This window comes from Arachis ipaensis, chromosome B06 (genome assembly GCF_000816755.2).
Source record: "Arachis ipaensis cultivar K30076 chromosome B06, Araip1.1, whole genome shotgun sequence".
NCBI lineage: Eukaryota > Viridiplantae > Streptophyta > Magnoliopsida > Fabales > Fabaceae > Arachis > Arachis ipaensis.
In genome coordinates this window covers 118077085-118088537 of record NC_029790.2, presented here as the reverse complement: position 1 = coordinate 118088537, position 11453 = coordinate 118077085, and the positions used below count along the sequence as shown (strand labels likewise).

Sequence of the window (11453 nt, the reverse complement as noted above, 5' to 3'; positions counted from 1 at the left end):
ATTATTTTTGCTTTATGAGAGTGATATGAGAAAAAGAGAGAGAAAGAAACTGCTTTAAATTAATGCGTATTAGTAGTAGTATTTGCTGCAGAGCTTAGATTTTTAGTCCAAATCTGAAGCACCTACTGTTATTCTGAACTCTTAGCTAGATTAATGCCATTTTGTTTTCCTTTAACTTTCTCTTGTTCATCTTCTCTTTCTCGCTTTTTTTTTTTTTTATTTTTTGTTTTTTAAGTTCCTCTGATTTAATAATGTACGAATTAAAGATTCTGATAATGGCGAAGATTGAATAATGTTTACAATATATTATATTTTAATTGAGTAAAAGTAACCTGTCCATAAATAGAAAGTTTATTACATATCATCCTGTTAAATTAGCTGAAAGTAAAATTTAACTAGACGTTCCGGTTGATTTATTTAATATTTGGAATCATCATCATATCATATCATATATATAATATGAAATGGTGTTTGGGGAGTTTTCGTGATGGAGAGTGGATATTATTCTAGTTTGATGAACCATCAGTTCCCTTTAGTAGACATGTTATATAATGCACGTCCATCATCTTTTTTTCTTTTGTTATCTGATTGATTTTTGAAATGATGGACTGAGAAGTTGAATTAGAAGTGATGAAATGAAAGGATATTCAAAACTAGTCGAGTGTTGTAGTGTTACGGTAGTCGTCATCAGTCCTATGATTTTCCCCTTTGGCTAATATAGCTCACAGAATTTTTGTTTAAATGTTTGTTGATTTGCTCAAATAGGAAGTTAAGAAAACGCATCATATGAGAGCATGAAGCCCACTCGTTTCAAATCAAGTCAAAGTGGATTCCTACTCAAAAAAAAAAAATCTTATTTTAAAAAAGTACGTGTGTGATGCGACCTTGGTGTTTTCTTTATGCAATGCAATTCATTATTGTTGCTAGTGGCGAGGATTTACATACAAGAAGTTTATATTATAATTTGTATTTATCATTATCACAGTTGGCATATATATAAGTTATTGCAATTTGCATTTTCATATTTTTCAGAATTTATACATATGAATTAGTAAAATAGATTGTTAAAGATAATTCAGTATTTATACCAGTCAAATAATAATTAAAATTACTAAAAACTACTGGATCCTAAGAATTTTTCAAAAAACAATGAGCAATCTTACGTAATCATCAAAATTTATTATTTTTTGTCATCACTTAGTCAGCAATAATTTGCCAAATATTTACATGTGTTTACACATAAAAAATATATAATTCAAACATATATTTATTAAAGTTTGCACATATAAATCAATATAATTTGTATTTACTTTTTTTAAAATTTATATACATAATTTTAGTCCAACACTTGATAACAATAATTTGTATCTATATTTATAAGTATTTGTATATAAAAAATATATAATTTATACTCATATTTATTAAAATTTGTATATATAAATTAATAAAATTTATTTATTAAAAATAATTTCCTATTTATATTTATCAAAATTACTAAAAAAGTTTTGTTAGGTAGACAATGACTTTTGTAAATAATGTGAACAATAAATACTATAATTGACCCAATAAAATAAAAAAAATACTCCACTCTCAAATTACTTCATAAATCTTAATATTAGGATAACCATCTGCACATTTAATGAATTGAACATTCAGTCATTGTTAACTGTGCATGAGTAAATCGAATTAAAAAAAATAACCATCCAATTAAAAATAAGAGGAGTGTTAGGAGGTCAGTAACTTTTGTGTTTTATAACCATCAATTAGCCATTAATAATATTTTTAATAGTATGAGATTACATCTAATGGTAGGAGATCACTCACTTTTCTTTTGATGGTTAAGAACTAGCCACAAAACACAAAAGTTGCTAGTCCCCTAGACTTTCTCTAAAAATAATGAACATAATCATCTGTATACATATTAAATTGAACATTTAAACATATTCATTGTTCACATTATTTAATATTCTTGTTTACCTATACTTTTCCTTACTAAAAGCTATTATCCTCCAAAAATTTTCCTTTTTTATAGGTGTTTGTTTGTTTAAAGAGTATGAGTATCTTATTTTGCATTATACATATAAAGTAATTTTATCAAACATAATTTTTATAGCTTGTATTTATTGAAAGTCAAATTTATTTTAATTTCGAACATAATTGCAACAACTTTTGAAAAAGTGTATTTTTAGGAAATTTATTTAATAAACTATTTTTAAAAAATAAAAAATTTACTAAATTGGATCTTAGTTACTTAGTATTATCATCGTTATGGTTTTGTTAGTGTTCCCTTATGACAATTTTGAAAGAATAAAAAATAGAGTATTTTATTATATAAAAAAAGTTAAGTTTACGATAAATTAACCATATTAATTAATTATTAATTACAATTATTTAAAATTATTGATTTAGAGTGGTTTCCTATACTTTTATGATTGGGATGAACGACGAAAACACATTATTTACACTTAGTGTTTCTTATAATATATATAGGTAGATGATGATGGTTTGCTGAAGGCATTTGAAACGACACACCCTGGCTTTTCATGGGACTCAACTTTATCGATAACTCAGCTCATGCCAACTTGTTGCTATCAATCAAGTCATGGAAAATATTTTTATTAGAGCTACTTCTGTTAATAAATGTCTTTAATTATTGAAAGAATTTAATGAAAAGTAGTATAACTTTTGAGGAATATTTATTATCATATTCAACGACTTTGCTTTCAGTATATTCGCTGTGGCCTGTGGGAAAAACATTATGGAATTCGTACGCCAACTTTGACGACACCCCTCACTAAAATATCGGAGATTGCTAAGAAAACAAGGAGCTTTTTTTCGGTGGAAAAAGTAATAAATGAAATTAATGAAAAATATAGGAGTTAGTTCGTAATAATAAGAAGTTCACAAATAAACTTTTATTTAACATATGGGACAGATTTAAATGTAGAATTAAATTGGGTTGGAATGATGACAAAATTTGAGTTGGATATCTAAGTGGTAGACGGCACTGCACCACGGAACAAAAGGAGTGGTAGAGCACCGTCGAAATAGAGGCGTAGATCGGGCCCTGACCGAGTTCAGATACATCAGACGGAAGGCAATGGATGACATGGAAAAACCGTCGACGTAGGTACTGCGGTGGAGAAGTTGGAGGAGTAGCTCCGCAATGAGATCGATGAGCTTTTCCGCCAACAGTGCGAGGTCACTCATTACTCTCTCACCAATTACCACACCACTCTATTTCCACTCTCTCCAATTCATTCATCGATTCTACTTCTTTTTTATTCAATTTTCTCAGATTACGGAGCAGCTTCGTGATCCTCGAGGCCTTCGAAGGGAACCCTTCTCAGCTCCTCGCCGACAACTCTTTTCTCCCATGTCAGTCTCACTCTCCCTCCCTCTTCTTTTTTAGAGCAGAAAATATTATCTTTCTTGTAATATGAGTTTAGGGATTTGGTTAAATAGTGTAATTTGACATACAAGGAAACAGGAATGAACTGGAAGGTCAACCTCTTGTTAAACGCCGACTTTCTTCTGCTGTTGTCAGGGTAATAAGATATAATCTTCTCATTTTCATGTAATTTGGTTCTTTTTGCACATTAGAGGATTAGAATAGATCATAGGAGGAAGTATAAGATATAGTTTAAGTTCATTCTGGCTTATTAATTGATAAAGGTAGAGGAGGAGGGAGAATTGATTCAGGATGATCCTGCTCATGCACCGAAGAGTGTTAACACTAATGGGACCAGTGCTACTAATCGTATATCCCGCTTTCTGGTAACTAAAGTTTCACATCAATATTTTGTTGATAAAGGAATAGTTTTGGTAGAATTTTTTATTCTATTCTTTTTAGATGTTTAATCGGACTATAATATTTATCTAAATGTGACTTAATTGTATTATACATAGTTCATTGATGCTGGAATGATGGTTTCTCCTACAGTCTATGCACGACGTAGTCTGTGTTATCTTATTAGCGACATGTATTAGGAAGAGCTGAACAATGCAGTGCAGACACTACAAGGTTTTTGTTTATTTATAGCAGTTTTTTCTTTTATTTGTGGAGGTTTATAACCTCCACCAAATGGTTTGTGGGAGTTTCTATAACCTCCACAATCTATTCAGTGGGAATTTTTTATGTGTTTAGTGGAGGTTTTATATTGGACTTTTGTGGCGATTCTAAATCACTTTTGTGGTAGTTTAAAACCCCCACAAATTGATTTTTAAATTTAAAAAATAATTATTTTGTGAGATTTTTAAACCCCCAGAAATCCTGAAATTATTTATTTATTTTTAATTTCAAATCATTCATTAATCTTATTTCATTTACATACTCTCAAATTAAAAATTTATTTTTTAATATCAAAATTTAAAATCTAAATTTTTTATAACACAATTCCTCAATATAAGACATAACTCTATATATAAAAAAAATTCTCAATATTAATAGTTCCAAACATAATTGCATATGGTATTATTCTACATAACTATTACTATTTTTGTTCCACTCTAACAATGATATTAAAATTTTCAGAATATACTAACAATCTTTGGCATGATAATATATTTCATCATCAATGACTTGCATTGTTTCCATTAATCTGCAAAATACAATAAAATTATTTTCAGTTATCATCCCTTTTGAAAGAGAAATATGGATAAAGTATGGATGCTTCTGCATAGTTCAGAAATCAAGAGTAGAGTAACATTTTTGCACAAAAGGGCAAATCATTATCAAATTCAAAGCATTCATCCTAATAAATATCTTTCAGGATGAAAGTTGCAACCTAGGCCACAAGCACGACAATCACGAATAATGTAGTCAAACCTGAAAATCATGAATTTTCTAGTACTATTATCAAAAGCACACATATCAATAACAGTCACACAAGATGAGGAAGAAAGGCAGAAAAGTATGTACTTATCAACATCAATTTCATTGCGACCATTTGCCTAATGTGTCTGGTATGACACCAGTTAAGTTGTTTGAGTAAAGATCCAACTTCTCCAAATTTATCGAATTTCCAAGCTCATTTGGGATAGGCCCAGTTAAATCATTATTAAAAAATTCCCTGTCATTGAAATGAAAAAATTTTAATAACTCCATGGTAAAATTTTTCATGAATAATTAAAAGATGCAAGAACGATAAGAAATTGGTCAAAATCAAGCAAAAAATGTATTTATAGCTTGCATGACTTTATAACGCTTTCTTCAGCCATTCAACTATTTTTGAATATCATATGTTGCTGAACTTACAGCCTTTGCAAATTCTGAAGTTGACCAAATTTTGGAACTAAGTGACCCCAAAGTTGTGCATTTCCAAGATCAATGACTAAACAAAAACACGTTTCACTATGTACACAAAGAGCACATAAAACCACAGGTAAAATGACATAAACAACTTACATGCTGGTCACATTATTATCTTGGTTGCAAGTGACATGAAACCATGTGCAAGAATTTACAAGATTGGCAGTTTGAAGAACATTATTAGGATCTTTCAATTCTCTGAGTCTTGAATGCATACAGGGCATCACCTGTCATAGAAACAAGATTCAGATGCAAACATCCCTGTTGTCAAATAATATGGACTCTGGAGTATAAAACAAAACAAGTTTTATTCCTTTTTTCCCTTGCAAAAAATATCACAAGCTGTCAAGTGAGATTGTAGATCAATTGGTACTGGCCCAGTCTCCTGCATTAGGAAAAAAGTAGAAGCCAATTATACTTAATAAAGAAATTAAGAAAGTATGCATACATGAAAAGAATATTGAGCAGGAACTACCAATATGTTGACAATATTTTAACCATCACAATTGGTATTAGTTGTTCTAACTATATCTTGTATATCTACTTTATATTCTTTTGTTCCGATCCCTTATTTGAACTTTTAAATTCCAGCTAAAATTTATCAAATACTTATGACTTCACTGCGTTTTCTTGATCTAAATCATCAAAGCTAATTAATCCCATTATTACCACTGCACATAGTGTATCAAAAATTTAGAATGAAGAAGCTTCTGGCAGTTGCACTCCTGTTGATGGTAGCAAGCTCTTCTCTGGCCACCATAAGAGCAGAGACTAGAACTGGCAGAATGAAACAGAACAGAAAAATGCATAAAAGTTTCAAATTTTATTTGCATAATTACAAATTAGCAATGGGAAATCAACAGAAACCCACAAGAGTACAACCTTCACAACAATTGCTAGTAAGGAAGATACCACTTCTGTAAAAATTGAACAATATAGGTTATGCATCAATCATAGCAAAAGGTAGATTTAAAAAAAAGTACCAGAAAATGAGAGTGAAAATGTGTTTGCGGATATACGAGATGCACATAAGCCATGGGAAGTGGAAAAACGAAGTCTTGGCATGAAACTTTCTTGGCGTCTCTTCCGCAGCTCCTCCAAAATCTTATTTTGGAAGACGAGGGTCAGTAAGACATCTCTCCCGCAGCTCCTCCATTGACAAAAGCTAGAAACAATTAATAATCTGAAATCAGCAACACCATTTTCATTCTTAAATCTTAATTAATATAAATAACCATGTAACTTACCTTATCTGGTGGAGGCATAGATGGCATGGCTACCTCCTGGTGGTCAAATCCTAATTCTTCTTTCTGTATATTAAAAAAATAACTTAAGCATACTCTGAATTTATGAAAGAGAATATGTTAAATGAACATGTCTCAGTTGTTGCATGAGAAAGTCCATTCAATACTGTCTTTAAGAAGAACATAAATTACTTGAAATGAAGCCAGCAAAGTGAACACAATATTTTCCTTTTGAGTTGCATCAACTCTCTGCGTAGCAAAGCTCTTTCCATCTCGATCTCGAATATGATCAACTTTATATACAATTGGCACTGGAAGAAAAATGTTCATACTAAGTATGTTTGTTTACAATTATAAAGTAAAGCAAACAATCAATTTATTTTAGCAGTGCAATAATCTACATGAATGCATTGAGTTTATCTTGGTACATAAGCATAGAGAGCTTCAAAATTGAAATTACTTACTGCTATTATTGCTTAGATAGCTTATGCTTAATGAGTTATTTACCTATTTTTATTCAAAGTTGATTACCTACTAATTGATCTAGTCTCAACAAAAGACATTCAGACAAAGGATAATAAATATATATATCTCATCTTAAGAGAAGTAAAAAGAATTAGAAAGAGAAGTTTATGAGTAAACGTGCTTACTGTGTAGGTCCCCTGGAAGAATAATGACAAGCTAGTAGGATTTGCTTACAAGCTCAATGTCTTAGCGTGGAACTTTCTTGCTATCATTAATTCTAGCAGATGCTGATCCTGAATCCGAATGAGAGTATCAGTTGTGTGATTGTTCGGTTATCGTTCACTTTGAAAGTAGTGAGAAGTTTGAGTTGAGGATTACAATTCTTGCATTCTCCACAATTCAGTTCACGAAATCCACAGAAGAGGTGCAGAGGGCTCCACGGATTGAGAGGCTCCACGATCACCTCGTCCTCCATTCATAACTCCACCAGTGATGCATTGACGAAGGAGACAATGACGGTAACAATGGCAAGGGGATGAATGCGGTGGCAATGACATTGAGATTCTAGGGTTTCAGAATCTCGAAGCCTTGTTTTGAAATTTTTTTTTGGTATGGGGGAGTGAATATTTGTTTAAATTGGATTTTTTTATAATTGATTGGATTGAGAGTATTAGAAAAGTGGGAGTTTTTGTTAATTATTTTAGGAGGTTTTATAATTTGTCACAAATAAAATATATTATAGAAGTTTTTAGTAACTCCCATTTAAAAACTACCACAAACAAATAAAATTTTTGTAGTGAGACAAGAGTGATTTTTCCTGTATGGCACATTGCATTTTATCTTGAATCTGTTGCACTTGGAGGACTTGGAATGGAGAATGAAGCACAAGTAGCAATTAAAGAAGCTACAACACTTTAAGCTAAGAGGAGTTCAAATGCTAAAAAAAAGTGAATAAGGCTTTGTATAGATACAAACTTTTCTTGCTGATTTATGTCTGCATGATGATGATGACAACCACCACCCTCCCACAAGATTAATTATTACAATGATTTCATCTTTGAATTACACCATAGATCCACAACAAGAAAGTTGAATGTGTTTTTTTAAGACTACTACTTCAAGGAACAGTGATTGGATTGGATGAGTGTTGGTTATGACAAACCCCTTCCCCCTTTTTTGTTGGGTTGGTTAGGATGTTCAGTTTAGTTTATGATTTGATTTATTGAAGCATGGCTCCTTACTTCTGGCAAAATTTTTCTTTTTTTTTTTTTCATTTTATAAAAGGTTGAAAGTGTGAAAAGTGAATAGCTTTGTTGATCATGGCATTGTATTTTCACTATTTTTTGATGAAATGCCAAGATATTATGTTCATTTGTTGGTGTCTTGAATCTTGTGATATCAATGCTTTTGATTGAATGAAAAAAAAAGGTTGGATGAGAAGTAAAAAATGGGAAGAAAAATACCTATGATCTCGTTACTTGGATGAAGAAAGTAAAGATATTTTTTCTTCTTATCTTTTACTTGATAAAAGGAAATTGGAGAGAAAATAATAATATGTTGGTTGTAGAGAAAAAGTAAGAGTAAAGAGCATAAAACATAATAAATAATATTTTAACGATTATTATAGGTGAAGAGCATATATCTGATATTTTTTTGCAGTATTTTTGTTTTTCCTTTCTTCATCATACTTAAGATGCATAATGTTGGATATGTTGCTCATTCAATAATGATGAGAGCTATTTGGTCACTTTACACAATATGAAGGTTAGTTCATAACGAAAATATACACTTGTGAATGCATCATTTTATATGATAGGCCACAGGATCCAAATAAAAGGGGAGAAAAGTTAACAAAAGATAAACGAAATATTTATGCCATTTATGCCATTGGTACTGAACTTGATTCGGCACACTTTCTCATGTAAAATGAGTATAACGGACATTTCTTGTCATTAAACCATTCTATTAGACAACATTAATTCACAGATGCAAATGGCTAAAAAGAAAACCTTCACTCAACAAGATGAATCAAATGTTTATGATCATAGTATGAAGATTTGTTTAACACAAAAAATTCCAAATTGCAGCCATAAAACTTGCAACTAATAAGTAATAGCCCATAAACCAGAAAATCAACTGAGAAGTTTGTGAAAAACTAGAACATCTATCCAATAATAATAATAATAAAATAGAAAAGGAACCAGATGAAGAAAAGGATAAAGATTAAAGCTTTTGAATGATAAAAAAAAAAAAGAAAGATTACAGACAGGGTCGAAAGCGTTGGGCTGAGGGCCATAATCAGCAGTCAAGAGAAAATAGAAAGCAGTGACGATTGCAGCAATGGTTACCCTTTTCACTAACTTCTCCGTTTTTAGACTCAACAAACTCATTTTTATTCAATTTGATCAGATCCAATGCGATTATCTTCTTCGCTTCTCTCTAACTTCAAGCTTCAAGTTTCAAATCCTGTGTTCGAGCTTAATTATTGAATTTTATTTGCCGTTTATTTATATTACAAGAGAAAAGGTAACCCATTTCATCCAAAAAAAACTAATAAACCTGATCTTATCATTCAAATCGAACCAGACCAAGCTGAATCGGTTTGCAATTTGATCAAGCTTTGGGTCAAATACATAATTTTCAAGAATTTCCGTATGGAAGCCATCCTCACTATTAAAATGGCATCTTTCTACTTGGTCCACCAAGATCCGAAAAATACTTTTCTCACCAAAGACAAAGCTGAAAAACAAATATCATTAGTATCTTATTTTTTTTTTATATACTAAATGTAAATTTTAATATTTTTAAATTATTTTTTTTTTCAACTATTTCATTATGGTTATCAACAAAATGAGTAATTTTCAAAAAATCAAAATAACCAAAAAAACCAAAAAAAGTGCACATATGTGATTTTGTGAATAAGATGTTAGGTGATTGGAGAGAAGTAAAAGATAAAAAATCAAATATTTAACTCAATTATCAACAAAATGAGTAATTTTCAAATAACCAAAAAAAGTGCACATATGTGATTTTGTGAATAAGATGTTAGGTGATTGGAGAGAAGTAAAAGATAAAAAATCAAATAGACCAAATTTTTAACTCAAATAAATATAAAAAAAATCATTATTTCACAAAAATAAATACACATTAAATACTAAGATCTACCTTTTCTATTAAGAGAAAAAAAAATACATTACCATTTGTACTCATGAAAGACACAGACGTTAACAATTGTACCCATATAAAAATGAAATGACGATTGTAACCGCGAAAGATGGCCTCTGCGTGTCAAGAGTACTCGGACGTTGGTTACGCAATTGATTCATTAGTTTGGGAGGTTTTTGTTGCCACATAGGTTCAGAAACTAATGGACCAATTGCATAACCAACTTCCGGGTACTCTTGGCATATGGAAGCCATATTCCGTGGTTACAATCGTCATTTTATTTTTATATGGGTACATTTGTTAGCGTCTGTATCTTTTATGGATACAAATAGTAATTTATTCAAAAAAATGGGTAGACCTCATTCAATTCTAGTAAACAACAAAGGAAAGAAAAACCAAAAAAAAAAATAACTATCTTGACAAACAGTATCAATTCAAAGAATTCGAGAAAGATCATCTAGAACCAGCCATTCCACCATAGTTTGAATCTGTCTAGATATCTCATTTTGTAAGAAAATTAGCTCGAACATTTCTCTTTCTCTTTGTATCATATTGTTTTACTCAAATTTTTGTTAATGTTTAAAAGAAAATGTGGGTATCTTAATGTCGCAATTGTATCGTCAATAAGAATTAAAAATGATTGAAAGTAACAAATAAACAAAGAAATGCAAGGTGTCGGAGGCAAAGTAAATTGCAGAAATTAAAACAAACGAGAAATTAAAGAGAAGATGAAGAAAGAAATATAAACGTAAAAAGAAGAACAAGTAAAAGTAGAGAAATGTTATTAATAAAAATGGGAAAGAAACAAATTACAAGTGTTTGAGTTCAGAGGAATTACTTAAGATTTCCAATTTTACTCTGTGATGCCAAGGGGCTAAGAGCGTTTTGGGTTTCTAAATGTTTTCCAAAAAAACTGAACTGAACCATAATGTGTACCTAAAGCTCTGATCTATTTATAGACTAACCTAATGTCAGCTGACAGTTACCCTTTATACAGCACTTGCAAAAAATTTAAATTGCACCCGTAATTATTCTCGCACTTCTTGCTTGAGGTCAATTTCAAAAATCAAATAAATAAACTAATTGTCAAATGACCTAATTTAATTAAAATAAATATAAATATTATATATGAAAACATAACTATATAACTAATTATTTTTTCATAATTTTTTATAAAAGTAATATTTTTTGTCTAACATAATGTTCCCAAGATTTTTCACTTGAAGTCATATAGTGATTGAAAGTGAAAAAATCTTGTTGTTTAAAGC

At 30.4% G+C, this 11453-nt stretch overlaps 1 long non-coding RNA gene across 5 annotated transcripts; it reads right to left on the bottom strand.

The window, feature by feature from the left end:
• Positions 4407 to 7973, bottom strand: LOC107604833. Of its 5 annotated transcripts, XR_002349297.1 has the most exons (10): positions 7399 to 7972; positions 7206 to 7313; positions 6748 to 6866; positions 6559 to 6621; positions 6331 to 6476; positions 6194 to 6228; positions 5981 to 6088; positions 5408 to 5696; positions 4922 to 5072; positions 4407 to 4601 (listed from the first exon to the last, which is right to left on the bottom strand). It is a non-coding gene; the product is annotated as an uncharacterized LOC107604833 (long non-coding RNA). The 5 variants fall into 5 exon arrangements; XR_001612406.2 differs by having other exon boundaries at positions 7206 to 7972; XR_002349296.1 differs by lacking the exon at positions 4407 to 4601 and adding an exon at positions 4608 to 4828 and having other exon boundaries at positions 7206 to 7972.